Here is a 6226-nt window from a genome sequence, read left to right as displayed (position 1 = left end):
AATAATCCTTAGTGGGGCGGCCTTGTTATTGTTGCTGCTTCACTCACACGCACACACTCAATTACAACATAAAAAATAGTAGCTTATTGTATTTTTGGCAATTCCCTTTTGCAGCTAACTGCGGCACATGCTTTGGCAATTTTCTGTTGCTTTTGTGTGCATTTTGTTGTTTTCGTGTTTCTTTTCTTTTTTTTTTTTTTTTTTTTTTTGAATTTGTCTCACACGTGCACGCGCCACATTTTTTCTTTACTTTTGTGTTAGCTTCTCTGTTGTGAGACAAGAATTCGACGGCTTTTTTCTTTTTGGCGAATTTTCTTCGGCCTGCTCCTTCTCACGCACGGCGGGGGCGAGATGGCAAAGTGCCGTTAGTAAATTGGCAATATAAAAATCGCACACAACCGAGCTATATAAGGACACACACACACGTACGTACACAGATGCAAAACAAAAATTGTATTTGCCTTAGGTTGATGATGCTTTTTTAAAAACCATTTGAAAAACTCTTTTCGATTTGTTCATGCACTTTTTGTAATATATTAACGCGAATATTTCAGAATTGGCAGCTCTGCTTCTTCTACTACTACTTCTTCTTCTTCTTATTACACACTGAACATGCTTTAATTCGTATTCAAATTTTTGGTTGCACACTTGATTGAAATTTGTGCGTTTTGCATTTGCTGCTCGTAAAATGGGCTACAAAAATTTCAAAGCGACGCGCGACACGACCGAACGATGTGCACGACATAAGAGCCACAAAGCGAATTGGCGACAAAACAACGAAGCAGCCGCAACGAACCGCACAGCGCAAGAATCAAAAACAGAATGAAAGCAGAAAATGTTTTATTTTCTAAATTCGTTTTAAGCAGCCACGGTGAGAGAGCAACATACGGAGAGGGCGACATAGAGCGAGAGCCAGAGAGTGAGAGCGCGCGCTCGAGAGAGCATAGTTGCAGCAACAAAAATGCTGCCAGCAGCACACACACACACACACACACACACTTTTCGTGGTCATCCCTGTTTGACGGGATGTACGTGAGCGGTAAGCTGGGTGCGCCTGCGCGTCAGAACGGGACAACTATTGTCTGCCAGCTGCTGAGCGAAACGCGTTTTTTGTGCATATTTAGCGCGTTTCTGGCAAATGTTGCAAGGTGAGAGAAATGTTGCTGCAACATTGTTGAGCGGTCAGCCAAGGTGGTTGCGAGAGGTTAAGATTTTATGTAAATAAATAAAACTAATGCTAACCAAAGACTAAAATCTATTTTTATATTAAAGTTTACTAACTACTGTATTTGACTGATTTTAGCGCAAATTTTTTGCGCGCGCAATTCGCTTTAAAAAGTCAATGTACGAATTTTTCAATCCTTTGTCTATGGAAGGGTTGTTTTTTTTTTCTATAGCAGCAAAAGGACCATAGATAAGCTGCAGGAACTGCACATAAAGGGATTTTTGGTCCTTTGTGGCACACGATTTGCATGTGAAAGGCTTTTTGGGCAGTTTTTGGCGCTCAAACATAAAACTACAAAAAAAAAAACGAGCGAAGCAAATCAAAATTAACATTCAATATTTTGGGTGGAGAGAGAGGGGAGAGAGGTGTGTAATTTACAGTTTGGATACAGATTTGCGGAAAAGTTTGATTAGATGTAAAATAGGGTGAAAATTATTTGAAAAAAAAAATAGTTTTTGACCGAATTCCGTTTGAGAATTATTTAATTATTTTTATTAAAAAAAAGAAATGTTGAGAAATGTCAGAAAATAAATATCTATATTTATCTTCTAGCCAAAGTTGGATTTATTGAAATCAATTGAAGCAAAAAAAATGTGGGACAGAGCCAAGGATCATGTTAAGAACATAAGGTATATTAATAAACCTTTAGAGAGTTAAGAAAACAAATGATTGGGAATGCAATGAGAAATATGAATATATATAATAATAATATATATATTAAAGTAGAAAAATATTTACTTAAGACATTGGGAACATCTTTTGTAAAAGGCTCTGAAAATTCAAGGAATGGGTCAAGGTCAAGATAAATGTCAATGAAAATTATATAAGATCATCGGAGGAAGCTCTTACATATCATAAGGAATGCAATGAGAATTATGTATATATATAATAATAATAATAATATATATATATCAAAGCAGAAGTCTGCACTCAAGACATTGGGAACATCTCATGTATATAGATCGGAAAATCGAACGAATGAATGTCGCATCGATTTGCATTAGCTCAGATTGTTAATCATTTGTTGTCGATAAATTCTGATAAATGGCCAGAAATCTGTGCAGCGTCTGATCCAGCTGGAGCTCAATAAAGTTGTTGAAATTTGTACATAAAAATCGGTCTTCATTAATTTGCATGTCGCTGCGATTGTTTGGGGCCAACAGAACATTTGCATATGAATGGTAAGAGGAAAAAACGAAACGAAAGGAAATGTTAAATCGAAGAAGGAAAAAAGCAATCAAGTCAACACCCAATTTTACAAGAGCCAACTAAAATTTCACCTCACTTTCAAGTGGCCCAGAAGATGGGCGGGGCAGGCAGTTCGAGTTGGAGCTGAAGCTGGACGGGATGTGGTGCTCCTGGCAAGTTCAATATTTAAACAACAATTCTTTCGCGCCATAAATTAGGCAGCAAAATGTGAGCGAAGAGTGAAAAGTTTTTAAATGAAACACAAATTTATGGCCGCCAAAAGCTGCGGGCTGTGGGGCAACAGTGCAACGGGGCAAAAGGGGGCAAGGGGGCAAGGGGCAGCGGGCCCAGCTCCAGACACACCAGAGCCACGGTCAGCGCCAAGTTAGCACCTGTAAACCGGTTGCTGGGGCTGTTGTGCAGGTAGCCTGGCCGCTGGCCAAACAGATGTCCTGCTGCTCCAAATTGAAAGCGCAACATACATCATCCTTCCAAAGGGCGTCCCCCGCCGCCCGCCGCTGCCCCCGCTGTGGCCATGGGGCGACTCGCCTTGCCGTTTTGAATAATAAGCAAAAAGCCAAAACCCAAAACACACAGCCAAAAGAAATTGGGGTCATGCACTTCGCACGCATGCGGCGTCTTGCCGAGCTGCCAAGCTGGCATCAGCCCCCCTCCCCTCCCCTTCCCTACCACTGCTGCAACACGTTGCGGTCAACATCTTTCACTTTGCAAGTGTACTTTATATACTTTTGTATTTTATTTTTTATCAGCTTCGCCTCGTTGCATGCCACAAGAAACTTGAAAATTAGGCGCGTGGCTGTGACATTTAGCAAAAGGGGCGGCAACCAGGGGGGGAGGGACTGCAGTTGAGTCTCGTGATATGTTTATAGTGCATGTGCGGAGGGAGGGAGCCTTTATGCAACCTGTTGACGTTGCTCTTGACTTGAATGGGGCCCCTATTTCTGAACTCATCTCACAAAATATAGATATTACAAGAAAATCATAATGGGAACGCCGAAGATCTAATACCCTTGCAGACATTTCCATTGTTTCATAGGATGCTTCTATGCCAGCGACCTTTCCTATAGGAACTATAGGCTATAGTGTTCCGATGTTGATAAGATTTCGACTTTGAAAACTCAAGATTGCTTTTCTTATAGATATTCGAAGATATTGCTGGTTGACTTTAAGAGTAGCATAGTTTGATGATCTGTTTCTAGAAAGGAATTCATGTATACCTTTTATTTTTATTAGGTAACTTGCTTCCATTTGGAACAGGTTACTTTGAGGACACTCTGCACACAGCTTGGCCAGATTAATTCCAAGTCCAGAACAGCAACAAACTTTTGCAGCTTTGGTTCCAGGAATTTTGCACAGAAATATCCGCACGCCATTCAAATGATTCCAAGAACTGTGGCACATGTTGCCGAGCCGATCGCCGAATGTCCTTGCCCGCCGCAGAGAGGAGATGAGTACAGCTGATGGCTGCTGGGGATCCCAGTAAACATCCTGTTATGAAACTGCATAACTCGTTTGGCGTTCATTCATTCATCAGAAAGCGGGCAAGGCGAATGCGTAAAAGTTCGCGTAAATAAATGAAGAAACCGGAAGCGAACCATAGAACCTGCAGTTCGTGGGAATTTCGTGAGCCACTTCCTTCCTTCCGCCCGAACTGAGGCCGAACAACAAAAGCGCGGGTGGAGCACCGATCCAGCCACAGATCCTTCTTGGGATATGTCTATGAGCGCGAATCAAATTACGCGTGGCCCGTCCACAGTGCCCGAGTCTGCGTCCCTGGCACAGTCTCTCTGCATTCATCAGCCACATGCTGCTGCTGCTGCTTGTTGGTTTGCACCTTGAGCCTTGACTACTTCCGGTTTTGCGCGAAGGACATCAACAACAACGACGACGCAGCGACGCAGCGACACAGCGACGCGACTGTAGCAGCAGGTAGTTGTTGTTGTAGTGTCGAGTTTTTGCAGTTGCCTCGCGGCCGTTTCCTGCGCCTTGCCCACGCCATGCAAATAAGGATGTCGCCGCCAGGACATGCCAAATAAAGACAACAAGTGTCCGATTCACCCGAGTCCTTTGCCGGATGTTTTTCATTAATCGATTGCAATCGCCAATGGGATTGCCGTCAAGTGCTTTAAGTCACCCACAAAGGGATTCTGGGCAAGGATTTAAAACTTACTTATCAACTGCAAGACTAGCGATTTTCAAGTCCTTAAATGTTTGATAAGTTAGACACTTTTATCAGAGTGAGCAACGGGGGGGTTCATAGCTAAGCAATAGTTTTTGGTTTAAGGTAGCTTTGCTTGGATTTGTACAGGTAGGATGGATAGGCAGATAGATAGACACATAGATAGATAGATAGATGGATGGATAGATAGATATATATATATGGTAGTATATGTTCATTTTGTTAAGTCTAGTCTAGGTTCTAGTTTGTCGGGCTGTTACTTTTAAGACTTTTTTCTTCGCCTCCTTAGCAGCTTCCTTGCCATGACATTAGGTTGTTTGTGAAGCTTAATTTTTGAAAGCAAGTTTTTCTCTTTTCTTTTTCCTTTGATTTTGCAACTGTTTTTACCTAACTTTGAGACAAACGTAATCGAATTAATGTTAACTGAAATGCGATTAAATCTTTTATTACTGAAAACTTCCAATTATATCAAGTTCTAAGGGAAAGAAAAGAATAAAAGAATCAACCACAGATATTCATTTTGTGTTCAAATTGTGTTGTACAGTGTAATCCTTTTTGAATAATCTCAAAAAACTGCACACTGCGTCGTCCATTGTGAATGTATTTTAAATAAAATCACAGTATCTTTGAGAAATATGCCTATCGAAACGCACAAGACCAGGCATGCCTGATCTATTTGCCTGGGCAGGTGGAGTACACCGAATTTTCTCATGCCCAGCCGATAAAAGTAAACGGAGCAACGGGCAACATTTCCCACAGGATGCAAATGTAACAAAACACAAGGAACCGAAACACAAATTTTATGTTTGATTTCATGCAAAACAAAAAAAACCCAAACGAAATCGAAATCAGTGGAAGGAAAAACCATGAGAAAAGCGGTGCTGCAGGCATGTGTGCTTCCCACACACACACACACACACACACACACACACACACACACACACACACGCACATGTTGAATGCAGCAGCAGCAGGTACTTTGACTATATAGATATGGAAACACTTCCCAGGCAGCTCATCTCGAGCTGAAGGCTCCCTCCCGCAGCTGATGCTCTTTAGCTCGAAGTCTGAGGAGCTGGAGATTTGTTTTGGCTGATGATGTCGTCGTCTGTTTTGGACGTTTACTTCCGTGTGAATTTCTCGGGCAACAGCTGGCCAAGTGGCAATTTCTAGTGCTTAATCCTTTCGAGGCGATTGTTAGAAACTGCAGTTTTTAATTGGCAACCGTTCAAAACGAATTTTATCTGAAATCTGCCTGCGGCCTGAGAACGGAAGTGAGGCATCCTTCGAACGGGATCCAGCGGGACACCCTCGTCTCTGGCATTGCCAAATGTCGAATGCGAGGGTGTATCAGGTGCCTTGCATAATCCTCACTTGCTTGTGTGGGAATCTTTTCGATTTTTATGTGAAGATGGTTCTACAGCAAGCGGAAGTTGATTTCGCGTGGGAATTGGCGACTTGTTTGCAAACTAAATTGGAGAAATTGGGTTATAATGTAAATCCTTGCTAAGGGAGATGAGATGTTGTATCTTTATATAGTTCAAAGTACCAGCTCGAAAGAGGTGTGCCTTCTATATTGCGAACTTATCTTTCACCAGACTAGACTAGAGTTT

This window comes from Drosophila novamexicana, unplaced genomic scaffold (genome assembly GCF_003285875.2).
Source record: "Drosophila novamexicana strain 15010-1031.04,08,12 unplaced genomic scaffold, DnovRS2.1 tig00000308-arrow-arrow-pilon, whole genome shotgun sequence".
Classification (NCBI taxonomy): domain Eukaryota; kingdom Metazoa; phylum Arthropoda; class Insecta; order Diptera; family Drosophilidae; genus Drosophila; species Drosophila novamexicana.
The sequence above is the reverse complement of the archived record's forward strand: the minus strand, read 5'-3'. Positions refer to the sequence as shown.